This window comes from Panthera uncia (genome assembly GCF_023721935.1).
Source record: "Panthera uncia isolate 11264 chromosome E2 unlocalized genomic scaffold, Puncia_PCG_1.0 HiC_scaffold_20, whole genome shotgun sequence".
Lineage (NCBI taxonomy): Eukaryota > Metazoa > Chordata > Mammalia > Carnivora > Felidae > Panthera > Panthera uncia.
The window spans coordinates 20643323-20671171 of record NW_026057589.1 but is presented as its reverse complement, the minus strand read 5'-3'; the positions used below and the strand labels follow the sequence as shown (position 1 = coordinate 20671171).

General features: G+C 44.3%; 1 protein-coding gene across 3 annotated transcripts in view; it reads right to left on the bottom strand.

Moving 5' to 3' along the window:
* Window positions 1–27849, bottom strand: part of CDH13 (cadherin 13) — a 1039621-nt gene that overhangs the window by 423662 nt on the left and 588110 nt on the right. The window lies entirely within an intron of this gene.

Sequence of the window (27849 nt, the reverse complement as noted above, 5' to 3'; positions counted from 1 at the left end):
CCTCTACGCCATCCATGCAATACTAGCTCTTGGAATTCCCTAAATAATTGTAATTTTCCATGCTTCCTGTTTTTGCGCATCCTGGGATGGTTCTCTCTCCACCCCCAACGCTTATAGACTAGAAACGGTCCTCTCCATCCTACAAGACAGGCCAGGTCTGGAGTCCTAGTTAAAACCTTCCCTGTCCCCCCATGCCCCTCCCACCTAAGAAGCCCATCCAAGTCCACCATGAGAATCCTGTGTCCTTGCCTAGTCTAGGTGAAGAGTGGGTAGGTGTCTTAATTCTTGACTATGCTGAAAAGTATGGGTGTGTAGGCGTTTTCCTTCTTATACCCCTCCTCCCAAAAAAAAAGACAAACAAAAGAAATACTCTCTTTTTCCTCTCTGATGTCGCCATGTTGGCAATTTCTGGAGCCATGTTGGTACCAACCAAGAGCTAACGTTGGACTGGAAATGACGGGGGCCGGGATAGACCAAAGAGATTGAAAGAGCCTGAGACCTTGATGAGATCGTGCACGTGGGGGTCTGCCCTTCTTCTGACCTCCCAGTTTGATGAAATTTATTTTCTCACTTAAGTTTAGTTCCGTTTGAGTTAGAGATTTCTGTTATTTGAAGCTAAAAGCATCCTTACTTCATTGCCTTCTCTGATATCCCCGCTCTTACCTCTTGGCTCCGTATTCCTCCTTGGTCTTTTGCTACCTTGACTCTCATTACATTTATTTGTAATTCTCCTTTGACCTGTCTGACTTCACTTATTAGAATGTGAACTTCTTAACAGCAGGGACCACGGTATTATTAGTCTTTTATCTCTTAGTTCTTGGTAAATAGCAGATGTTAATAACATTTTGCAAAATCAACTTTGATAGCTTCATAGGGGATAAGGAGTTGGGAGGAAATTTATGTGGTGTCTTCTCTTATACTTACTTATTTCCTGGTGTATAAGGAGCCCTGTTTGTACAGTGTGAAAAATGCCTTCTTGACTTAAATGTTGGGTCCTGCCATGTTGTGAGTCAGATTCAACTAACATTTGCCGAACATCTACTCCGTGCCAACAACTTGCAGGAGACCAGCTGGGACTAGCGTGAGTCTGAGGCCTTAACCCCACAGTGAGCAGAGGGAAGCATGAGGCCAGGCATGGGCTTTACAGAAATGAGCTTCCAAGCTGGAGATGTCAGCATTTCTTCATAAAGCTTTCCGGTCCCGTGCAGATGGCTTCCCTAAAGCGGCTTCTCCTAACTAGGGGAAGGAGGCCCGGCTCCGGTCTGGCTTGGTTTGGACCATCAGCTCCGGCAACAAGGAGCTCCGTAATTAAACAAGGTGCCACTTAAACCCAGCGTGATGCAGCCAAAAAGGGGAAATCCTTGAGAGGGAGGCAGAGCGGATACATTCACTGAGGGACTGAATGGTTTTGAAAGAAAACTCTAAGTTCTGGGTATCATCTCACCAGGTGCAGTAAAACACCGGCCGTTCAAACCCTTCAGGAAGATGAGCCACCGTGGGGGGTCTAACACCCTGTCCCTTTGCTTCAAGCCACGTCTTTCCTTCTTTATTGTCATAGGTGTTGCCTCTGGATTATTTTGCAAAACATTATGAAGTTATAGTTTTCTAGAATGTTCCCAAAATGTACACAATTTCACAGTTGAGATTTATAGTGTGAAATTCTATGAAAAAAGTTCCTCATACATTACAAATGAAACACATGTTAAGAAGGGCATATAATCTCAATTATAAGAGACTGTACTGTAAGTGAACTGAATACCGGCTTTTGAAATTCCAATGCAAAATTAATTTGAAATTTGAAAGGATCATTTAATCCACGGATATGTGACTTATGGTTGTTTTAATCCTTTTTTAGAACCAGTTTATTGAGACATGCTTGACATACAAAAAGCTGTATATATTTAATGTATATAACTTGGTGAGTTTAGAGATAAGCATACACCTGTGAAATCACTGTCACAATCTATGCCTTACGTATATCAGTCTCCTCCAATATCATAATCAGAGCAATAACAGTAATAATAAATAAAGAGGGCAACAGCCATATCTCCTTTAACAAACTATCTTAGTACCATGTGCCTTTCCTTCCTTGGATTTCTTGTTATGTCTATTTATTTATTTTTGAGAGAGAGTGTGAGTGGGGGAGGGGGAGAGAGAGAGGGAAACAGAGAATATGAAGCAGGCTCCAGACTGCCAGCACAGAGCCTGATGTGGGGCTCGATGTGAGGCTCGAACTCACGAACGGTAAGATCACGACCCAAGCCGAAGTCAGACACTCCGCCGACTGAACCACCCAGGCACCTCTCCTTCCTTGGGTGTTTTAAAAACATCATACACCACGTGAGTGTACAAATCTTAAAAGTACAGTTGGATAAATTTAAAATATGTAAACACAATCCATGATCCATCCTTTCCATCCATTCTAGAATTTTAAAAGTTTGCAATCATGGGCGCCTAGGTGGCTCAGTCGGTTAATCGCCCGACTTTGGTTCAGGTCCTGATCTCACATTCTATGGGTTCGAGCCCCGCATCGGGCTCTGTGCCAACAGCTCGGAGCCTGGAGCCTACTTTGGATTCTGTATCTCCCTCTCTCTCTGTCCCTCCCCTGCTCATGCTCTGTATGTCTCTCTCAAAAATAAATAAACAAAAAACAAAAAAACAAAAATAAAAGTTTGCAATCATATTTTTTGTGAGACTATTTGATTACTACCTCGTCCTGACCAGATAGGAGGTTCATGCAGGGCAAAAGCCACATTGATTTTGCTCAGCACTGCGTCTCACCTGCTACCTGGTGTGGGGCTGAGCACACACGTGTTTGTTGAACCAATAAACGAACTGGGAACGAGATGACGCCAGCACAGCTGAATTTGCCAGGGCTCAGTTCATCTGCCTTTAAATCTGCGATTTCTTCCCTTCCCACTTTCCAGGTTTGAGAAAATCAAGTGAAACTATTGACATGGTAGTACACGTTGTAAGTTGTGCTACCACATACAAGTGTACATTTAGCAAATGCAAATATGTTAACTATTTCTCTTTGTCTCTAAACTTAAAAGTGAGTCTAAATGTGAAACTCCATAAATTTCCCGTACTGCAGACCACAGAGCAGCATTTTCTAAGTTAATCTTTATAATAAATAGCTTGTTTTGATTTCTATCTGTAGGATCTAGGAGAGTAGCACTGATTTCGAAGACGGTCTTTAACCATCCCTCCTTCTTCGTATTTATACCATTGGGTGATCCCCTGTCCTTGAAGGTGGGCTGAACCTAGTGACTTGCTTCTAACAAATAGAATATGGTAAAAGTGATGGGCACTTTTAGGGGTTACAAAAGACTGTGACTTCCATTTCTCTGACACTCTCTCTGTTGCCTTCTTGGCTTGCACATGGTGAGGAAGTAAGCTGCCAAGTGGGAGAGGCCCACATGGCAAGGAGCAGCTGGCCACCTCCAGCCAACCCCCCAGCAAGGACCTGAGGCCCTCCATCTGACAACCCGCAGGGAAGTCAATTCTGCCAACAAGAATGTGAACTTGGGCCTTTGTTCGGTTGAGCCCAGGGATGACTGAAGCCCTGGTGACACGTTGACTGCAGCCTGGGAGAGACTCTGAGGCAGAGACAGGCCACGCCCAGATTCCTGACCTAAAGAAGCTGTAAGTTAATAATTGTGTGTGCTTTCAATCCACTGAGGGGTGGGGTCATTTGTGTTGCAGTGATAGCTAACTAATACACATTCCATGAATTTCCAGTACTTCGGATAACAGTAATAGTGACGGGTATTTTCCAGGTGAAACGTTTTGGTCTATGACTCTGGCTTTATCATGAGTCTGTGAACATAAGGAGAGCAGGACAGTAGATATTTTAGTCTACGCTAAACAAAGTGATGGTTTTGCAAAGTGTGGACACATAGGAGGTGCTCTTTAAGTATTTGTGCACTGAATGGTGAATAGTTAACTGAAGCAAGGTGACCTCTAGTGAACCTGAAGGACATATGCCAAGGAAAGGCAGGTGAGTGAAGGGGATCTGGGGCAAAGATGGCTTCTCTAGACCGTGAAAATAGCAAGAGCAGACACATTGCATCCGTGGAACCTCTACATCTTCCAAGCTACGACAAGAGCCAGCAAGTTTATGCTAGGGCGGGGCCATCTTTATGTCTCTTCCCCTACAACACTTTTGCAAATGCATCTTGTTTTTCACAACCTTAGGTAGAAACTTGAGCGACCCAAACATCAAAAATAAGGTTACTAATCAAGAGGAACATCTACCCTGTGTGTGTTCCGCAGTCATTAAAAATGACAGTATACGTGACTTTGAAAGATACTATGGTAAAATCTTGGATGGTGAGTAACTTGTTCTGTGAGTGTTCCACAGACGAGCAAACATTTCTAATAAATTTTAACTTGATAAACGAGTGATGTCTTGTAATACAGGTAGTATGTGATGCTGAATGCCACATGACCACGTGATCACAACTGAGCCAACAGTTCTTGAAATTTACTTTGATATACGAGTGCTTTAGATTACAAGCATGTTTCCGGAATGAATTATGCTCACAAACCAAGGTTTTAGTGTAGTTTCCTTTGGGCTGGATAAAACAAGTAGCATCTACTGCCTGATTCCATTTTAATAAAATTATATGTGTATTTATATAGCAAAAAGTCTGGAAGGAGATATATGGACCATGCTTATCTTTTGGTGGTAGCACTATGGGTGATTTTTATTCTTGTTATGCTTTTTAGTATTTCATAATTTTTTTTAAACAACAAACATGGATTAGTTTTATACTCTGAAACAGTAAAGGCTATATAAATTTATTGCTAAATAATAAAACAAGGAAGATGCCCTAAAGATAAGAGTTTCCTGCTAATGCTCTTATTGGAAAAGACATCACATTGTCTAGAGTGAAAATTCCTTCAGCTCTTGTTACTTAGGGGTCCTGGAGCCGGAGCATTCTCATGGGATCCTGGGTGAAGGTGGTGTGTTATGGGGTTTTCTGACGGAGTCATCGGAGCCCATGAACCTGAGGTCCTTCCAAGTTCAGAGGTTAATGAAGAGAGACTGGTGTCCCAGCTGTTCTAAAAGATTTAGTCCATCTTAGATGTTTCCATACCAGACCCTTACTTCTTGGGGTTTTTAAGCCCTGGGGAAGCTTGGTTTTAACTCTAAACCACATTTCTTTCAGTGCAGCAGAATGAGCTGAGGGGCCTGTTTGAAGTTCTCTTTCCCTCTGTGAGGGATTCATTTTGTAGGTTTGGGGCAGGACCCAAGAATCCACACTTTTACACATGCATTTGAAAAATGTCAATGCCTTCTTATTGTCTAAGGGCTACATATGGGAAATGACTACTTGCAAAAGCCATCATTCCTACTGGCTTGGTTCCATTAAAAGATAAATAACCCTTTTGTGTGTGTATTGATGTTTTCCATCATTTTTAAAAAAAATTTCACCAGCTGTACAGATCAGAATACGGACACACGTTTCCTGAAGGAGAGTCGGGATCTTGTTTTGAAACAGTCGTAGGCATTTAACAATCTAACTTGAATGACCTTCAATCAGTGTATTTGCTCCATCCCTTCGGTCACTTGTCTGCATATTCACCCGTGGGATACATATGATGCGAGGCATTGTTCAGGAGGCCAGGCTTACAAGGATTCACACCGAAGTTCTACTTGACATTGGAATCCCCTTGACCGGTTCAAGTATGTCAGGTTCTATTTGACTGAAACCTGATATGTGCCGTATACCAAGAGCTCTCTCCAGCACATTGGCAAAGGCATCTGACTTCAAAAACCACGCGAACAGGGCCTGGTGAACAGTAGGCACGAAGTGTCACGATGTGTTCAGTGACAGCCAATGTGTTGGTGCTGGGAGAGGAGTTTCAACTATAAGGAACAGTGTTTCTGGCCTTCATCACCTTCCCCCAGAGCTCCTTGCCCTGACTTACACATTCTTTACCTGTCGGAACTGGTGTCCTGAGAAGAGACCCACAGTGTTCCGGGCATCCCCCTCTCCTTCATTCCATCTTCCACAGAGCTATTCCCCGAACACATATGATTTAATCATTTCTTTACCTCGAAAGCCTCTCATGGCTCCTCACTTTCTCCAGTAATTGTTTTCAATCTGTGGAACCTTCCAATACATTACAAAACTAGGGTCCATCATCACGCACCCCTTCCATCCCCCAGGAGGACGTACATTTAGGTGTGATGGGGTCTACATGCAGTCTTCTACTGTCCTTAACGGTTGCAATACGTTGCAGAATATTCAAATTAGAGCAAGACGGGTTAGAGTAGATTTCATTATGGAACGGTTACCTCTGTCATGGAGAGCGTATGCCCCACAGAGATGCCCGGGGGCCCATTGGGGATGTGCGTGTGCAGTACCATCTGAGAACAAGCACGCCTCCTGGAGGCCACAGCCCGATGCTCCCGTTATAACACCTTCCCCCTCACTCTTAGGCATACATCACTAACAGATCACAGACCTCCTCCATTTTCCCACTCTCATGCCTTACATCCCGTCCCTTTCTAAACACGTCTTAACTCATTCTCATTACTTGTCACGCTTATTCTCCCTGACCCTGAACTTGAACTTCTATGACTGATGTCATGCCTTGACAGTCACCTTTCGGGGACTGACCACAGAATGTGGTCCCCTGACTGTGGCAGTGCCCCATCTGACCCGGGGCAGGGTATCGACTCTTGGCACAAATCGGTTTTCTTATCAGTAAAATGGGGGTGTAATTTAAGTCATAGGAAAGTTATAAAGATTAAAAGAGAAAATGCAAGTGAAATGCTTGGCATGGTTAGTCGATGTGATGAAAGGAAGGGAGGCATTTGAGGGAGAGAAACACAAAACAGGAGGAGAAGCTATCTTACCATGATGGACATTTGCTAGCACTGAAAGTACCAACACCAAGAATACTGTGAATGTTGGAAGCAGTTGGTCAGAGAAACTCTCCCTATGAGGTCGTCCGTACATAGAAGGTTATAAATGTTTCTGCAACAGAGAGAGTTCATTCAGTGACCAGACTTCAGTTTTCTGAAAGCTTAATAGACTAGTCCAGACACAACCTTAATTCTGTCAATTGGAACCGGTCTATCAACAGAAGTCAGGAAGGCGATCCGTGGTTTCTCACTACAGATGAATACACTTGCATTCGGATTTACATATTCATGTCTCAGGAGTTTGATTAGTAAAATTCCATCTCCAAGACACAAGTCACTTCTGGACAGACACCGAATCAGGCTTCGGATCTGTAAAGAAGAGGACGATGCCTTGCGTTGTTGACACAGGCCTTATTTCAAGTGGCCTTGTCTCAGAAAACGAACAACCGTCCCCGGATGATAACTGACCACATCCAGCAACAACTGGGAACCTGAGCTCTCTTTTCTTTCAAAGGCAAAGCCGCCACATTCACCTTTTTCTCACATGCTGTAGCTCCCACATTAGAACAAGAGCCCCAGGAGGCATGGGTCAGATCAGATGTCTTTGTGTCTTCAGCCCCTGACTCAGTAAGCGTTCGATAAATGTTTGCTGTGAAAAATAACTTAATGAAAGCCCTTTTTCCATAATGAGATAGGTCTCTGACCTCTTATCAAAGGATTTGATATCCATCCTTAATAAGGACCCTGATCAGATATGCGTAGTACAAAAATCTGTCAGAAAAGTTCGTGCGTTTTCCATTGTCGATAACCCATCCTTTAAAATAGAGTGCTTTAAAATGGAATATAATGTTGCACGGTAATTATTGTTGTGATAACATCAAATGCAATGATCATTGCTGTTGTGTAATTGACCCAAGTACCTGCTTTGTAACTTCAGTCCAAGGGACATGTTTAATTATAGACTCAATCATTTATCCAATATCAAAAATCATGGCATCCAGGTTTAGGACCTAATTACCAGGCAGGAATTGTAAAACCGTTTTCCCAAAGCAAGCTCATTTGTTTCATAAAAAAATTACTTAATTCTCATTAATATACTATTCCATGTAAGTATAAATAAAGAAAAAGGAGTTCGTGTACAATCAAGCTAAACTAATATAACTATTCAAGCTTTTACAATACCGATTTTCTGAATATGCCCTGAAGGAATTCTCAGAAATGGAGTGCTAAGTGATAGAGTTTTTTAAAAAAATGAGCATCCCAATGATTTCAATTCAAATATTCATAATCATTTTTATCATCCAACTTGGAAGGCCAACTTGGTGAGAGTATTTGATAGGCCTTATCCAGGAGAGGTGTATGGCTCTTGCCTTTTGAACTGGGCAGATTTGTTCAAAATACAAATAGAGGTTGTAAGACTCTGAGCCACAGGCGGGAGAGACAGCGGGTTCTCAAACAGCAGGACAGTGAGAGTATTGGAAAGACATCAGCTGCCAAAAAAGCTCCCCATGAAAAAGTGACCCCAGGACAGTGGAGAGAAAGGGGTACAAGTGGATAAAATGAGAAAATGTTAATGAAGCCATTTCTAAGGGTTTTATTGAGTGGAGGGGAAAATATCACCAACTCCCATCGTGATTACAACTGTATATTAATTGAGATTCAGCACTGTCTGCATTCATGCTTCAGTTGACAGCTACCAAGTTGTTAAAGCTTAAACAGAAACTAACTGCATTGATCTTACGTCTAGTTACAACCTGCCCCTTCTGAGATTTGTACTTTCTAAACTAAATATAAACAAAGGTGGTTATGCAAGCCAGCCAGAAAAATATCTGGAGGACGTTAGAAGTTAACTCTGTTATACAGATGAATTCAATCACTCGTATCCACTGGGAGCGTATGATTAAAAGTGATGTAAAAAATTTGTATACCGAAAAATAACTGTGGGGAACTTTGATCTGGTCAAGGTGACATTAGCTACGTGGAAAATAATCACAGAAAACACTTTTGGAATATACAAAGGACCAGCTGTACCAGATATATTAAGGGGCAACTCAGGGCATTTTTTTCTGACTATATCAGGCAAAAGTCCCACGTGGCATAAATTCAGGTCAAAGTAAGCTGGAATTGAATTATCCAACTTTCCCCTGCTGTAACCTCCATTGGTTTTGAGTTATGAGTGGTCAAGGCTACTTTCATTTGTAGTTAGCTCACACAGTGTGAGGCCCACCAGGAAACCTTTCTTTGCCCCTCTGGAAGTAAACCTACCAAAAGTCTACCTTGGATTGTCTTTCTGTTGGGTTAACAAAGCGTTCTTTGAGATGCACCCACAGTTGCTAACCACTGCTCTAAATAGAAACCCAAGAAAAAGCTCTTAGCACACACCAAGCAACCATAAGGTTAACATAATTGGGTCCCAAAGTTGATGCTTTGACTTCTAGCAGTAGAGGCCCATATAGGGTCAAGGCTGGGACATGTACTGTTCATTTCTTGACAACCACATTAATGTCTATTCATATGCCGACAGTGAGCTCTTCCTGGTCCTGGCCATCAGCAGGAAGGGGTCTTACGGGTTCTTGCAGGGGAGTGGGGCGAGCAGCCACCGGCTCGTGAAGCGCCTCACTCCTGTTTCACTAAAGACTCATTTGATAACTGTAGGAGTTTCCCATTTTTCTACTTCAAAAGGGCAAGGCGTGGTGGCGGTTCCAACACCCCCAAGGGAGCTGCAGTGAGCCGGCAGAGTTAATGGGAGGCCAGGGAGATTGATTTTCTCCTGCAATACAACTGACATCTCCAATATGCAAATCTAGGCATGTGTTCAAAAGGATGCCAATACCACTGTCTTTCCGATATCCTTAACACTTGAGACCACAAGTTTCAACAGCATGAACCTCCATCCAGACCCTGCATTCCAGCTGACTGTGCCATGGCTGCTCTTTTGTGGGGAGAAATGGAGATGCATCCACTTGAGTTTTACGAAAGGAAAAAAAAAATCCAATGTTGGGGGTGTGCACTATTTGTTGAGGATTCTGGGGAAAGGTTAAATCATCAGCTTCTAAACACAAATCTTGGATGCGCCCTTTCTTCTTGGTAACTCTCTGCCATGTGAAATGTCACCACCACCGAGAGGCCCTGTGCACACGGCTGGCTCTGTGGGACTCAGCAGTGGGGACAGCTTCCCCGAAGCTCAGCTAGCTGCCTGGTGCTTACTCCTGCAACTCTGCTTCTGCGTTTGCTTCCTCCTTGCTTTCCTGTTCCTAGTTTCTGAGCAGGGTTACAGCCACGGGCTTTAGACCTCATTTGAGGCCTTCCTCCTCCACCGAGTGTGGACCTTGAGCAAATTATTCAACCTGCCTGCACTTCTGTTAATAAGAGACCCAGCTGCAAAGGTTGCTCGGAATTTAAATGAGCTGGTGCAATGTTAAATCCCAGCGTGATGTCTCCTACATCCCTCAGTGATGGGGACTAACTAGTGTGGCAGTGATCAGAGCTGGACCAGGGTGAGGAGAGCAAGGCACTTGCTTTCTGTGCACCAGCGTAAAGGAGGTGGCAAAAAACCCAGTCATCAAGGTAAATAATATTTTCACGTAATATTTTACAAGTTAAGAATCAATGCAGGAAATGCATCATGAAAAGACCTCCAAATTAAAAAAAAAAAATTAACAGTTATTCACTTTTGAGAGACAGAGCATGAGCAGGGGAGGGGCAGAGAGAGAGAGGGAGACACAAAATCCGAGGCAGGCTCCAGGCTCTGGGCTGTCAGCACAGAGTCCGACTCGGGGCTCCAAGCCAAAACTGTGAGATCGTGACCTGACCCGAAGTTGGACGCTTAACCAACTGAGCCACCCAGGCGCCCCTCCCCTCAATTTTTAAGACAGGAGCAGTCATGGTGCTGAGGTGAGCCATCCTGGAGCCAGAGGCAAAAGGAAAAATCAGCAATGGTGATACTGTCTTTATTTAGAATGCTGGTATTTGGTTCATTATGGATTTTCTGCATTAATTTTCATCTTGGCTTTATTTAAAATTTTGATATTTTGCTCGTCATGGATTTTTTGCATTAATGTTGAGTTTTTAAAATGTTGCATGAAAATGTGATCTCCCTTGATGAATGAGGTTTTTTGGCCCCGGAGACAAGTCTTCCAATGGTCTCCTTCACTTCACCTTAGTCTGGGCTCCACTGCCAATGACCATGTGCCGTGGAAATGTCTGATTTCACCCCAGCCATTTTGGGGCCCATTTCTTGCTGGGATTCCTGAGCATCCACTGATTTTTTGCTGAATGAGTGTGGTCTATAAGGTAATCTGTGGCTTTTTCACACGTGTACCTGAGTCTCCCACGATAACCTGCGGGCTGTCTCAAGTAGGTGGCTACAAAGTGGAGGAAAGCGGGTCCCAGATGAAGGGAGGAAGGGGCACCATCTGGGGTACCACCTATGGTTTTCAAAGTTGTAATGTGCATGAGAGGGTGGATATGCTAAGGGGACTGAAGATCCAGCTCATGGGGCTCAGTCCTCCCACAAATAAAGAATATATTTAAAAATCTGGCACTGGTGCCTCCTGTATCCCTTTTGTACGCCTGCAAGGCTGCATATGACCAGAGGGGGCGCCTTTTTTATGTTTGCACAAAGACACCATAGGGGCCCTCAGAAGCCCAAAAAAGTGTTTCTCAAGGTAAAACCGGCTGTGATATGATGTGCAACAGACAGCATGCAGGGAGGGTCCCCGGGGCTGATGTGGGAAGAGGCTCATCCCGGTCCCGCACCGAGGGAGAGCTGCCACAGGTCTTTGGGTGAGTTGCCACCGGGAATCCGGTTCATGCTTCCAACACCGGGAATAAGGAGGAAGCAGGAAAGGAGCTCAGACAGACTCGCCAGGCAAGGAGACTGGGCAAGGGGCACGGTGACAAATGGCTGAGCCAGAGGCTTCTGGGGTAACACCTTTTTGTTCCTTTGAAGCCTGGGGCAGAAAAGGGTCCCCCCCTTCCCTCCCCCCCAGGCCTCCAACCCTTTTTTGGTCTGCTGTCTACTGCCCTCTGATGCCTGGTAACAATGAATGATTTTTTTTTTTTTTCATAATAGTTCATTGGCTATTTTAATGCAAGTCCGGCCATTAAATTTGCCAACAAACCAGAACACGATCCAGAATCTGGTGATTTCAGTTACTCAGTGAAGCATGAAGGTAGATCCCCATCCCGAGATGACCCACAGATGGGTCAGCTCGGTCATGGCATGAAAGTGTCACTTGGGTCTCTAAAACCACCATAGAGTTAGTTACCTTTTCAAGATCTTACTTCTAACAGGTGAAAATAATTAAGAGCACCAATGAGAAATTAACTAGGATCAGGTCATTCCAGGGAAGGATGAACACAAAGAAAACCAAGTAATGACTTCTTTCTATGAGACCTTGTCTTTATTTTGCGTAGGACTTTAGGCATTGATACGGACATGTTCCCTCTTGCCGACAGTCTACAGGTAGGATCACGGGGACGTGCTGGTCCCTGGAGAAAATGTACTTCCTCTCAAGGTGAAGGAGCCACTCCCAAATAAAATGAAAACCAAAGTGGGGGGAAAGTCACGTGTGAGAATAGCTGGATGTAGAAAGAAGGCCTCTGACGCAGGGCTGACGTGTGTGCAGGGAGTGTGGGAAAGTTCGCCGGGTCTTTTGCAGCTAAGATACAGTCACTAAAAACGAGCAACCAGTTCCACAGAACCTGGTCTCCTCGCTGTCTTACCAGGATTCATTACCCACCTTGGGGCTTTGTTTTCTTCAACTTATTCTGAAAAGGGTTGGAAAGAGGCATACACATACTGTATAATGGAACAGTATACTATACTATTTTTATGTTAGTCATATATTAGTTGTATCCACTATATATTATATGTGCTATTTATTTTGTGAATCATACTAATTATATTTATTGTGTTAATCATACTGATTACATTATACTCATTATGTTTATTATATTGTGTTTTGTTATATTCTGCTATGCTATATTATGACAGATTATATATCTAAATAATTTGCCATTTTCCCTGCACTGAATTAACCAGAGAAGTTCTTAGCCTGAGACATGTCTGGCAGTTAGGAATGTGGGCTTCCTCCCTCCTTCCACTGAAAAGTGCCCCAATTCTCTGCAGAGTGGCCTGTGCTCCTTAACCAGAATCCCGTTTTTACTTCCTGTAGGTCATCAATTTTTTTTGTAGATTTTTTTAAAGTTATTTATTTATTTTGAGAGAGAGAGAGTGAGCGAGCACGAGTAGGGGAGGGACAGAGGGAGAGGGAGAGAGAGAATCCCAAGCAGGCTCCTTGCCTGACATGAGTCATGAAACCATGAGGTCACGAGCAGAGCCCAAGTCGAGTCAGACACTTAACCAACTGAGCCACCCAGGCCCCTGTAGGCCATCATTTTTTGAGTGTTCACTACGGGCCTGGTGTTGTGATAAACACATTCAAACGAGTGGCCTCCTTTTACTCTTACGTTCGAGGTAGGTGGTAGTACGACCTTCCATTCTGCAGGTGAGACTGACATGCCCAAGGTCAAATAGCCCCCCTCTCCAGCACCGTCTAGTATCCACCCCCCTGCTTTTGACTGCTAGAGGTCTCCTTCCAGGTGGCCACTGGGTTCAGGACCAAAACTCCAAACCTAGAAGCCAAAAGCGAGGGTTTTCCAAAGGCTCCAGAACTCCGGTGAATCTGACTCGATTTCGCTATGGACAACTCCACGGTTGACGATAAATCGACACTGAAAAGTGTCAGCTGCGTTGGGTGATAAAGTCGCTCTATGAAGATGAATATTTGATAACCCAGGGACTACAGGGGTTTGCTTTCAGATCCCAGGAAGTATGGTGATTGGGTCTAGGGCTGCGTGGAGATAAATATCTGTTCTTACTCACTTATATTCATTTATTTATAACTTTTGAGCATTTGCTATGTGCCAAGTGCTGGAACAGACAGTAAGATAGATCTGACTCTCTCAGGGCAGAGGAAATTCATTTCTCTGCTAACTTTTATTCCATGTTATTTGTCTGCCTCTTATTGATTTACAGAGGCTCTTTTTATATTAAGGACAGGAGCTGTCTGTTAGATACATTGCAAAATATTGCTGTCATCTTGTCATGGGTCTTGTAGCCTTATGGTCTCCCAAATGTTTGGGAGTTTTAGTTGCTTACATATTTTCACTTAAGAGTTTCTGGGGTTGGAGCCCTGCTCAGGGACGCTTTCTCTAAGCCATATTTATATTTTACCATCTCCTCTATCATCTTTTTGGTATATTTTATGGTTTGTTTTTTATTTTTAGGTCCCATATCCATCTAAAAGTGTGCATTGCTATATGTTATGAGAGCAGAAGCTAATGGTGTTTCCCCCAGATATATACGCCATCGTCCCAATCCCATGTATTTTAGCAATCATCTCCAGAATGTGGCGGATATGGGTGGTATTTGAGTGATGTTAACATTCTCCCCAACTTCTGGCATGTGTGGTTCAGCTATTGTACTGTGGTTTTCCCTAATAGAATTTTAAAACAATTATTTTGTGTGTGCATCCAGGAGCCTCTTGGCATTGGGAATATTTTAAATTCAAACTCAGGAATGGAAAGGAGGCATGTAAATCTCCACTAACAAATCCTCAGGGATGGAGTATTTACTTTCTCTTCTACCTCAGATCTATAAAAATATGTGGCTTACAATGACTTAATTAGAATAAATCTAGCCCTGACATTAGCCCTGCTTGTATCTATTATATGGAATTCCTACCTTTGGACTCCCAGAGAACCTGTAGCAATTTCCTGTGGCTGAATATTCAATTCAAATCTAATGATGTGAAGAAAAAAATGCTAAAACGAGACAAAGCTGCACCAAAGTAGTCAGAACCTGAATTTGGAATTAGTTGACTCATTCTTCTAAGAAGAGCATCCATTACAATGAAAAGAAAAGAAAAGAAAAGAAAAGAGACAAGAAAGAAGGAAAAGAAAAAGAAAAAAGGAGTAGCCTCCTTGAGCCAGGCCTCAAGCCGTGGGCTTGGGGCACTTACATCCACTCTGCACAGAGCGTGGGCTGTGGTTCCAAGGACCTCAGCATCCCGACCCGGCCCCTCGGCCAGCAGGACCCATGGTCAAGTTCCCAGCTCTGCCGCCTCGTCCTGCCTTCTTAACCCCACTTCTTGTTACAGGAGTGAGCTCCTCAGAGGATGACACAGACATTCCTGAGGATTTCCTTTGGCCTCTAACCTGTTTTGCTACACTGTCCTGGTCCCCTTTCTTCTTGGCTCCCTCTCGCTGCCCGGGGGTGGGGGGCTTCGCTAGAACAATGTCAGTCTTCTGGGGGAGCTGCGAAGACATTAGAACAGCCTTTCCGCTTCCTCCTTCGGAGCCCGTTGTGCACGGTGCTCAGTGATGCCAGGCGGATAGCTTAAACCCAGGCACGGTGAGATAGTTACACCTTGGATATTTACACGGGCAAACGCTACAAATTAGGCCTTTGCTCTCCACCTCCTCCAAGCCAGTTACTAAACATTTGTCACTACACCGCTCGCTGCTTCCCCGCTTTGGAAGCACTATTTCAGGTGGTGAAGTCTTGCGGCAGCCTTTTTGCCTAGAAGATGCCTTCGGTGAATGGGGAAAGGGCAAGAAGGGAAATCACGGGATGGCTTCAAGCCGGCTCCGGTTTAGGCTTGGGGAAGGAGAGATAAAGGGAGCCAGATAGATCTCTGGTCACAGAGAGTCTCACAGCCAAATCCCCAATGTTCTATGTGTTTTCATCGAGCCAGGTTTCATCCCCCATACGCACAACATAAAATGGATAACTTCTAATGTACTGAATTTTGGGGAAGTCTGGGGGATATTATGAAACGTTTTTGCTAAGCAAGGAAAACAAATATTTGGTGGCTGCTCCCTTCCTATGCTACAATACTGCAAAAGCACCTCACCCTCCTTGGAAAAAGGAGGCTATCAGAACACATATCAATAGGATCGTAATTTTATACAAATTTAACGATATGGATCCACTATTTGATACAGCATTCAACTGAATAAAGGTAGAGAAATGACCTTTTAAACAAATTTAGTGTGTCCCTCCATAGCAGCAGTTGTCAAACCTTCTCGTCTTGGGACCCCAGGGGTGCCTGGGTGGCTCAGCCAGTGAAACATCCAACTTCGGTTCAGGTCATGATCTCACGGTTCGTGGGTTCGAGCCCCGCATCGGACTCTGTGCTGACAGCTCAGAGCCTGGAGCCTCCTTCAGATTCTGTGTCTCCCTCTCTCTCTGCCCCTCCCCTGTATCTCTCTCTCAAAAATAAATAAACATTTAAAAACTGAACAAACAAACAAGAAAACACTGGAGGACTCCAAAGTCTTTTGTTTGTATTGGTTATATCTTATCAATTTTTACATATTGGAAATGATAACTGTGAACGTAAAAAATACTTATTCATTAAGAAAAATAAATCCATACCTTGCTAACATAAATAGTATATTTTATGTTTAGTTTTATTTTTGAGAGAGAGAGAGAGAGAGAGAGAGAGAGAGGGAACGTGAATGTGGGGGGAGCCGAGAGAGAGGGAGACACAGAATCTGAAGCAGGAAGCAGGCTCCACACTCCAAGCTGTCAGCCTGACAAAGGTCTCGAACTCATGAACTGTGAGATCACGACCTGAGCCGAAGTTGGACGCTCAACCGGCTGAGCCACCCAGTCGCCCCTAAATAATACATTTTAAATGAGGAAACTATATTTTAAGAAACAAAAGAAAAAATTTAAGAGTGGCACTCTGCTTGGCTTTAATACCTGGGTTTATGGAAGACAGCTGGATTCTCTTATTTACTTGTACATTCAATTTGTTACAGTAGCACCCACTAGGTGGCCTCTGGAAAGCTCCACGGTGCATTTGTGACAGATGAGAGGGAAAAATGCACCAAGCACCTTAGTGTTATTATGAAGATAGTTTTGACTTAGTGAACCCCTTGAAAAGGTCTCAGGGATTTGCAGGGACCACACGTTAAGAAACTGTTGCCTTTGGGGTGCATGGGTGGCTCAGTCAGTTAAGCATCTGACTTTGGCTCAGGTCATGGTCTCCCAGCTTGTGGGTTCGAGCCCCACATGCTGTGCTGACAGCTCAGAGCCCAGAGCCTGCTTCGGATTCTGTGTCTCCCTCTCTCTCTCTGCCCCTACCCACTCACACTCTGTCTCTCTTTCTCAAAAAATAAACATTAAAATTTTTTTTTAATAAAAGAAAGAAACCGTTGCCTTCTTCAGGCCTTTATAAAGATTTCCAAACCATTCCCTACCTAGGAAGTTGTCAGAATGCAGATTCACAGAGCACCACAAATAGAATTCCTTATTCAGGAGGTTGGCTTAGGTATCTGCATGTTTAACAAACTCCACACTTTGAGGAAGACCTTCATCTATATAGTTCAGTAGGCTTTGCTCGATCTTCTACACGAAAGCTAAGATGTATCTATCCATAAGTTAGCTGAGTTCTCATCCACTTGCAAGGTCAAAACCATGAGCAAGGAAACCTCCAACTGAAAACCACACACTTCCTCTGTATGGCAACAGGAACTTCCAGGAAGAGGAAGGGAACTAAGGCATCCATCAACTAGTCCATGTTTATTGAGCACCTACTATGCAGCGGGTCCCATGCTGGCTTTGGAAACTCAGAAACACCTGAGAGGTGGTCGCTGGCTCGAGATGCTGGCAAGTCATATGAGGAAACACCAATGTCTCAGGTGGGGAGAGCACGGTGGGGTTCAGGGACACCTTCAAGGAGCTCACTGATGCGCCATCTGGCAGAGGGTTGGGTTGTTCCCTGGGTGGCTCCCAAGGGGGAGGGCTAGGACCCATGGTGGAGAACGGATCTTAGCTTGTTCAATGAAGTATTTCAAGCAGAGCTATTAGAGAAGGAACGCGTAGGATGAAAACAGCTACCCCTCGAAGGGGTTCAGGCAACAGACTGAGAGGGTGGGAAGGACTTTGAACTAAGTGCTCATTAGTAGCCTGTTCAACCCTGATGCTTTATGATGCCATAAACTGACTTGCCCCGGGTATTCAGGGTCCATCAGCTCTTTTCCTTATACACATTTTCTTCTATTATGATGATTTAAATGGTCATAATGAACTTGTGGTTTTCATTATAAGCCACCTCGACTTTTTTTTCCCCCCCGATATAGACATAAAGCATAAAATTCAAAGTGCTTCATTCATTTGTAAGTTCTTGAGGGCAGTGCTATGCTGTACTCGTGACTGACCTCTTACCTCTCTGCACTGCCCCACCCACCGGGTGCCCGGCTCCCAGTCCATGCACAGGACTTCCTTGCTCTAAACGGAAGGTCTAAAGGTCTAATTCACATGAAGTAGGTCGCTGCAGAGCTGACATATAATCACGCTTTTAATTGTTAGAATCAACAGAGTGCATAGTCCCTCTCTTCCAACCTAGACTAGGACACTCCCCCTGACGCCCCACAAATGCCAGTGAGGACAATGGCACCCCGTCATCTTGAGCCCCCTGTGCATTCTTTGTTAGTCTCCCCGGTTCTCCAGCCGTCCAGCAATCCAATATATGAGGACAAGAAACACAGCTCCTCATGGGAGAAAAGTTAGGAAGTCTGGGTGAGATGAGTTTCAGTATTGCTGGTTTCTTCTAAAGGGGGCGGGGTCACTTTGTGTTCACCATCTGAATTTAATTAATCTGACCAGACAGGGAATGAACAGCCAAAATTGCCTTTGTGTTAGGTGGACATGACCCAATGACAGTTGGAGAGAAAGCATGACGGCTGCCCCAATTTCTCAAGTGTCATCTAATCAAAAGGAAAAGAGGGGAAAAAAAAAAGAATGTCAATATTATCTCAAGCTACCGTGGCCGCCCAATATCTCTTCTTTCCCAGCTGCATGGGACCTGGAACATTTTAAATGTGTTATGGGGCAAGGTGTTTATCCATTCAAACACTCGTGAGGTGCCTACTATGTGCCGGGCACTGTTTAGAGAGCAAGGATGGGGCAGGAGCAATCCAGACAAAACTCCTTGCTCTCTTGAGTTCATATACATATACAAGTTCTCTGGATAAAAGTATAGAGTGCTGGGTGGGGCCGGGCTGGGGACGAACCAAAGGCTGCAACTTTATTTTATTTTTTTAACTAATTAATTTATTATTGAGAGAGAGAGAGAGAGAGAGAGAGAGAGAGAGAGAGTAGGGGCAGAGAGAGAGGGAGAGAGACTGAATCCCAAGCAAGCTCTGCACTGGCAGCACAGAGCCCCATGCAGGTCTCGAACTCATGAACTGTAAGATCATGACTTGAGCCGAAACCAACAGTCAGACGCTTCACCGACTGAGCCACCCACGTGCCCCCAAAGGCTGGAATTTTAAACAGGAGTCAGAGAAGGATTCACTGAGATTACAGTATTTGAGCACACCTGAATGGAAAAAGTGGTGTGCATAGACTAGATTTTTATCTGCTAAGAATTTTCTAAACTCATCCAAATCAGATTCAGCCCAGGACCTTGCTTACAATCACTTTAGAGTCTGTACTTTAGGAGTTTCTAATTAGTCAATGCTGGATGGGGCCTGAGAATCTGCATATTTAACAGAAGTTTTCTGCCTACATTTACATAATCATTAACTAATGCCCCCCCATCCCCCCCAAAGCATTTAGCAAGTTCCACGAATCAGTCTCTGTGCTAGGAGTGAGGATTTCTCTGGGGAAAAAGACAGTCCCGTCTTGTAGGAATGTACTGTTGACTGGGATTTGTAGAAATTAATCAAATAGCCACACAACCATAAGTTCCAACAGCACTAAGGCCTGAAAGAGGTCTAGAGTAAGGAACCGTATGTAGACTGTGGCAGAGTGGGGGGCGGGGGGTGAGTCCAATGATGAGTGGGATGAAGAGGGAAAAGCATGCACCAAAGGGCCTGAGACAGATAAGAGGTTTCTAATCAAGACAGATAAGAGGTTTCGAATCAACCAACCCTTCCATCAATATGGGCTTTCCAGAACATCCTCTCCTCTTCCAGCCTTGGTTAACACCAGCTCTTCCCCTGAGGCCACCTTTCTGCCTGCTACCCTGCCCAGCAGAACTGTTGTCACTGAGACTTTTAAGCAGGGCTGTGACTTGGAAGGACAGTGGTGGTGGTGATGCAGAAGATGGGCTGGCCTGGGGGGGAGGCTGCAGGGTGTGAGATTGACTTGAAGAGACTCAAGGTCCAAGCTAGAGAAAGGAGGATGTGACTCCAGGTAAGGGCTGCAGAGAAAGAGAAAGAACTGTGAGCAAAATGGGCAGAGGTGACATTTGCAGCTCAGGCTTTGGAGGACGCTACGGGTCAGCGGTTAAGAGCTCTGACATCTGCACACGTTGAGCTTACACTCCAGACTCTGTACTAACTGATCAAGGGTAGTTTTTTCACCCCCTAAGGCTCAATGTCCTTATCTGTTGAATGTGGAGATAATTAAACTCGCCTCCTTGGATAGTTTGCACATGAAAACGGATGGCTGCTCCCAGTGGTTGAAGTCCTCCTTCCACGAGGAATCCACAATTGGTGGGTTAATTTGAAGCCAGATTTTTAAAGCATGTCTTTGTTTTTACAGAGTCCTGTGTGACTGCTTTCCAACAGGCCACCTTCTAGGCTTCTTAAGAACTGATATTGTTTTAGAGCCATTTTGCTTGATTAAAGAAGTGATATGCACCATCACCGGGGTGAAGGAATGTTCAGGAAATATCATCTTTTGGCTCCCCCGTAAAACTTGTACTGAGGTGATGAGACAGAAGCCTATTCTTCAAGCACCAGCCATGAGCATGGAGCACAGGAATGTCGCCGGAGGCTGCGTTATCTGAGGAGCAGTTGCCTTACTGACATATATTGACAGCTGGACATGGAAACAGAGGAGCTGTTTCCCAGCAAACTCATCAGTTAGCTGTGACAGCAAAGTCCACTTCTGAAACCCCCACGTGGTTGACCGACCCGCACAGGATGGTGTGCCAGAAACTCCCAGGCCCCGTCAACAGACCGAATTTCCCACACTGACTCCTCCGCAGCTTCTCCTTCTTTTTCAGTTTCTGAGAAAAGCTGTTTAAGTGTGTCGAGCCCAGTCTCCATGAACAGGGGTAGCTTCTCCAGCTTGAGTACATCTTTAGGGACCACAAAGTTCTATCAACCCAAATGGCTGTGATTTGCTGCTTGGTTCTGTCCAACCTGGTGGGCCTGCGGCCCAGGAAGGTGTGGGGAGCTCCGGACCAACCACAACTTTCGGACATCTACAAACCTTTAAGACGTCGTAAAGCAATGTTTTTCGGCCTTTAAAAATTCAAGTTTTAACAACACGGAGAAAGACTCGCGTGGCATTAAGTTCCAAGTGCAGAATGCAATACCGTATGTGAGGCATGAACCAATATTCCCTTTGCCTGAAACGCTGTCTTTCTAGCTCACACTTTCCTGTCCATCTTTGTCTCTTGACCTCTCAACCCTTGACAGGACTTACCGCTCCCCACTACCGGGTCATACATTTGTGTAAAGTCTTAAATGTATCATCTGTCTCCCTCACTAGAATATAGTTTTTGTAACTGGAAATTCAGCGTATTGAGTGGGCTTGGGAGTTTCAGGTACAACCAATGTGTGTGGATCAGTCAAGTACGTGGTGATTTCAGAAGTGGATTTTGCTGTCAGAGCTAACTGATGAGGCTGGGGACCTTGTTGTATCTGCCCTGCATCCCCAATGATTAGCACTGCGCCCGACACAGAGGTACTTCATAAATTTCTGTGGGATGAATTAAACAAGAAGCACTCAAATATGGGTCAAATGAATTAACTATCTAAAAATCGTTATGAAAATTAAGAGAGATAATGGATGGGAAGACACTTTGTAAACTCCAAGGCACAACAGAAATGTTTATTTACTATCATTATGATATGTGGGAAGAATCAAATCAAAAATAATTTGCAGTGACAAGATCTTCATATGGATCACTTAGGTTTGAAGAGATTAATCCAGCTGAAGAAGATTGAATATAAATTATTACCTCCCAATGGCAGTGGCAGAGATGATCGGACAGTAGCATTTTTATTGGAATTGATTTACAGTCAATATTCACATAGGATTTATCGTGAAATTTTTCTCTATTCGAAGTGAACAATTATGGTCAAAGACATTGCAGGGAGAGATAAAAGGACTTCTATAAATAAGGGTGGCTCATAACACTGCTTTCCATGCAAGTTCCATAAATTATTTCCTTATTTTCATTGGGAAACCAGCAATATTATGATTTCAGGCATTTTATAGTCTGGGGTATGCATTATGTCCTCCTTCATTATTACTTCCAGGTGCCATCTCCATATATATAATGTATATATACATTATATACAATGTATATATACATTATATACATTATATATAATGTATCTATACCATATATATGGTATATATAGAAAATATTCTATTATATATATAATAGAATCCCATTATTGTGGATTGGAGTTCAAACAGCAGCTGTAATTTTGATCAACTTTGCCTCATCACTGTGGGCAGAGTTGCTGTGTAGGTCCGATTCAAGAACATGGGTGGAGGTATTAAGCCAGGGTTAGGAGAAACCCAGCTTGGGAGCTGACGTGAGCCCTCATCCAAAAGATTTACTGAAATATCACTGGAAATACAATGAGCTGAGAAACGTTTTGGCTCATAGACTTTATGGGGGGGGGGGAGGGGGCGGAATATATGTGTGTGTGTGTGTGTGTGTGTGTGTGATTCAGCTGTACTATATTTTCTTTGAAAAACCACTGGGAATGGGACCTTAGTCCTCAAAGAAATATGTGTCATTGATAACAATCCATGAGCTGCCTTCCAAGAGGTAACTCTAGGATTTTATTTGCTTAAGTGGGGGCACCCTGTATGCTCCCCGAGGGCAGGGACATGGTGTGTTTGTTGCTGTATTCCCAGCATCTAGAGCAGGGTCTGGTCCTTGTAGGCGCAGGGTGCATAACTGTGGAAGGAATGTTTATAATTCAAGGCAAGGGAGGAATGGGCAGGACACCACAAGACGCTCCCCTTCCTTTCTGACATGCAGGACTCACACTTTCCTTCTTAAGAAACATTCAGCATTACTGAGGAATATCAGTTTGAAATGTCACCAAATCATTAGCCTGGTCAATGTACCCATAGCCCTATGAATCCCACTTGCCCAACCCAAGCTTATCAATACCCGTAACCCTCCATTACTCTAACCATCAACTCCTATTTGGATCTGACCTGCCAAGAGCTGATTTTTCTCCCCTACACAGGTAAAAAATGACTCATTTGATAAGGCAAGAACCTTCCATTTGAAGGTATGGTTTCAGATATGTGGTTCACTGATTCATTGCTACATCTTTGGGCTTAGTTTGCCAGGTAGCAAAGAGGCATCACCATCTCCTCCATCTCGTCTCGGAGCCTTCTGGAGGCTCACTAGTGTTGCACGTTAGCCTGATTTTCAGATAGAAAGAAGAACAGAGAGAGGATGAGTCCATGACGTGATGCTGGTCCTTGGCAGAATCCTAAAACCGGTCAGTAAACACTCAGCCCTGAAGGAAACTAGTGGATGCATGTGGATTACAAGCAAACGCTTTCTCTCAGGGGTGATGATGACGCGTGATCAACCAACAGTAAGGATCACATAAAGTCGGTGTTTACGTAGAGATTATAGAAGTAGGATCAAGTAAAGGTGCCACCGGAATGGAGGAAAAACCACGAGGCTGAGAAGCGAATGACTTGGGGGAACAGGGCCTCAGGGCTCACAGCCAGCTCCCAGACCTCGGCATAGGTGACACAGCCCTCTGTGACTTGGGTTAGAGCCCCCAAGGGCTCGAGTTGGTCCAGTGTGAGTGAACCCTGTGCTCTTCTGCAAAGGGCCCACCCCCAGCCCCCGGGAAGTAAGTACAGGCTCCTTGGTCTTGCTGTGCCGCCGACGTTAGGAATTCTAGTTTGCATATTTAAAAAATTTGGTATCGCTGGATCTGGAGCTGGCTCTGAATAAAAAGGCTTTGTTTGCGGGAAGTTTATAGATGGTGTGACGCACGAGGCAGTGTAAGTGTGGAGGAGGGAACAGGTAACGGGGAAATGTAATCCTAAATTACTGTTCTTAGAAGAAGCAGGGGGGGAGGGAGGAGGAGGGAGGGGGCGGGGAGGGAAACACAGGATCTTTAAGAATGTCTTTGGCACGAGCGGAAGAGGCAATTCTATAAATGTAAATGATGTGTAAATAATTCTTATCATGAGAAAACATGCCTGGGAGGATAGAAGATGATAGATAGAAACGTGTCTTCGAAACTAGGAAGCGTCCTCTCAACTGGAGGGGGAATGATTAAGTGCAAAAAAATCTGCATAGATGGGCTCCTTCATGCATACACACAGGATCTGCCTTCACACACGGGTTCACACCCACACATAGGTGCTGCGTACATGCCCAAGGATTCACACGCATCTTTCCCATGGATGCTGACATCCATAATGCATGGTCTCTACTTTGTGATTTAAATATTTTAAATTTCACAATGAGGGTGGCTCAAAAGTGAGAGCTTCCCATTATACAACAATGGCTGTAATTCTCAGATGCCCCAAACAAACCATATTTCCTTTTGGGCATATTATTGCAGTGAAACACAGCCACATCCCCAACTGTAAACCTGAGCTTGTCGACTTTTCCGCATAGAGCTGCTTCCTAAATATACATTTTATTCCACCCAAACGCAGCATGACAGGGCCATCCTAGCACTAAAGGAGTCATTAAATAGTTGTGTTATACTGTTTTAATTACAAGCTGCCCCCTTTTCGGGCTTATTTCAATAGATTATTGCCCTGCTGTGTAACAGTGTATAAAGAAACAGCAGTATCTCTTGCTGGTACATTGTGGAAATTAAAATTCTCAATACTACTTCAGTAATTAATTTCCAAAGAGAAACCAGTTTAGTTTAATAAAGAGATTAATGAAAATGTTGCAGAAGATATATTTCTCAGGAGGCGTAGTGCATTATTTTCTTGCATTCGAAATAATAGAACCATTTCAAAGGACTTAGTAAATCTAGGCCCAATCAATTCTGTTTAACTTAGCACAGAATTGCTTTTTAGGGGGGGGTTAAAGAAGCAGGGAAGACAAATCAGATCAGACCATCCCCGAAGGACAGAGGGACTGAGTGGTTCTCAGTCCCAACTTCCCTGGATAGTGGGTGGTCGTGTATCGAGGGCTACACGGGAAAGAGCGAGTGCCGGAGAACGAAACAAGTTTATTTATTTTGAGAGAGAGAGAGAGAGAGAGAGAAAGAGAGAGAGAGAGGGAATGCTAGTGGGGGAGGGGCAGAGTCAGAGGGAGAGAGAGTCCCAAGCAGGCTCTGTGCAGTCAGCTGGGAGCCTGAAGCGGGGCTCAATCCTATGCCGAAATCGAGAGTCGGACGCTTGACTGACTGAGCCACCCAGGAGCCCCAACCCTTTTTGTTTTACCGTGTGCTCTTTATATACATTGTCACATTTATTCTTTACAACGTCTCCAGGAAGTTATGCGTCATCAGCAAGCTCATTTTATACACGAGGAGGTAAAGAGGGAGAGAAATTAGGGGATTTCCCCAACATCACAGCAAGTGAATTAGGGACCCGAAACTAAAATTCAAAACTTATTTCAGACCCCATGTTCTTAAAACCTACCACATTTACTTGGTTAGATGCCCAGTGAGGATTTTCTGGGGGTGGTCGCCTACTACATATCCACTCTGGCACAAGGCCTGAGGTGGGCTCGAGGATAACGCAGCCTGAGATGGTGTTACTAAAAACGGGACAGTTATGCTCTCCTTCACCCCTTCCACAGACTCGTAAAAGATGTCGAGACACAGAAGCATGCTGTGTTGTCAAGGAAAGATGCTCTATTTAAACTATGCACGTGGCGGGAGATTAACTGAACTGAGCCTTGACTGATACCAACACGAAGTTCCAAGAGTCTTCCTGGTTTCCGCAGATTTGGCCCATTTGACAGTTGGGACCAGCGGAGATCTGGGGTGGGAGCAGTCTGAAGCCAGAATCCCCAGACACTCACACTTCCATATTTTCTCCATAGACTTTTGGGACTGGGGTGGGCTCAGAATCCTGCCTCGGCTGGGGAGAGGCCACCTGTCTGAGCCCTGCTGTAGCCCTTCCCATACCTGTCTAGCAACCATTCATGGATACAATTCTCTCCCCAGACTGCATCTTTGTGCCCTTCATCTCCAACTGGATGACCCAGCACAGTCTAGATAATCGATATCTGAGACATAAAGCACAGCGTGTCTATTTACCATGCTTACAGAAATAATACGTTACATAATATCTTGATGAAATGTCATAATACAAATCTGTGGTGACAGGATTTGTCTTGCACTTTAGATATTCTCTGGGGTCCCGGGAAGGAGGATTGTGACACAGGGGCGTGGCACCCAGTGAGTTCTCTGCAGTGATGTAAATTATGTTATGCTACAATACAACAGCTAAATTTTTAAGAAGCCTCGTGTTTTTGAAAATCAGGATAGAAAAGCAATTGGTTTCCTAACAGAAAAGGAGAGCCTGGAGAGCTCCGGACTCACTAGGTCATTGTTTTTCTGTTTAAAACATCAACAATAAAGGCATGTGTACAGACAAATGTGGATTTGATGGATGAAGTTGAGGAAGTTGGCTGCTCAGAAAGGAATAAAACAAACCTGGTGCTTTTTTGATGACCCTCCAGTCTTTCTGCTTCGGCCTTGTTCTTGTATTCAGCTATGGCCAAGTTCACCTCCGATGACGAGAACCAAAGAATGCCAGGCAGAACCCAAGAATGGGACAGGCAGGCAAAACAAAGCTCTAGGCCTCTCTCTGCTGTGTTCTCAGCCACTCATTTCTGAAGAGACCGGGCCCAGCTTCCACTTCATGCCCAATAGTGGATGATGGAATGTGAGTCACATTCCTCAATCGCATTGTGTTCAGTTCCAATTTTGACTTTTTAGTGTAGGAGGAATGCCTACACCTGGGAAAATCAGTGAGCCCAGGATGCTACACATACACCTGAAATCCGTATTTCATTTCATGCCATTAATACTTTCCAAAAAGTGTTCTATGCAGAGTTTATATATAATTAAATGCAACCTGAAATGTCTTTGTAGTTGGTAGCACATAAATGAACTCGCAAATCAGAAAAATCATCCATCATGTCGAGCGTCCCAAGTCCTGGTTTGGCTGGAGGGACAGCTGTGGTGTTGGCCCCATCAAGGCTTGAGCCAACGGGTGACAGCATTTCTGTGAACACAAACAGGACGTGCGGGGCACGTCAGCAGCGCGCAGCCCGTGCATAGAATGTTAGCGTCCAGTCGGTCTCTTCTTTGTGGTCCCAGGGGACTTCCTACATGTCTTTTTTGCATATTGTAGAGGGTACACAGGACACGTGTATGAGCACACACACGTATGCTCATGTATACCTCAACATCACTCTACTAAAGTCAAATTTCAATGCAGTTATTTTAATTTTTTTAAGTGCTTTATGTTTTCATTTATTTTGAGAGGGAGAACAAGAGAGAGAGGGGGAGAGAGAGAGAGAGAGAGAGAGAGGACATGAGTAGGGGAGGGGCATAGAGAGACAGGGAGAGAGAGAATCCCAGGAAGGTTCTGCCCTGTCAGCATAGAGCCCGATGTGGGGCTCAGTCTCACAAACCATGAGATCATGACCTGAGCTGAAATCGAGAGTCAGAAACTTAAGTGATTGAGCCACCACCCAGGTGCCTCTCAATGCAGTTACTTTTAATATTTATAATTATTATTATAGCAATTACTATTATCAACAGTTTACACTGTTCCTGTCTCTGTGTGGGTGTGTACGTGGGGCCATCTCCACCAACCTATCTACAAACCATAATCCTCACCAAAGCCCTTGGCAGGGGATGTGATTGCTTATCGTTCTATAGGTGAGGCAGCCATGGCTCGGAGAGGTGAAGCAACGTGGTCAAGGTCCCACGGCTGTGGTGAACTGAGG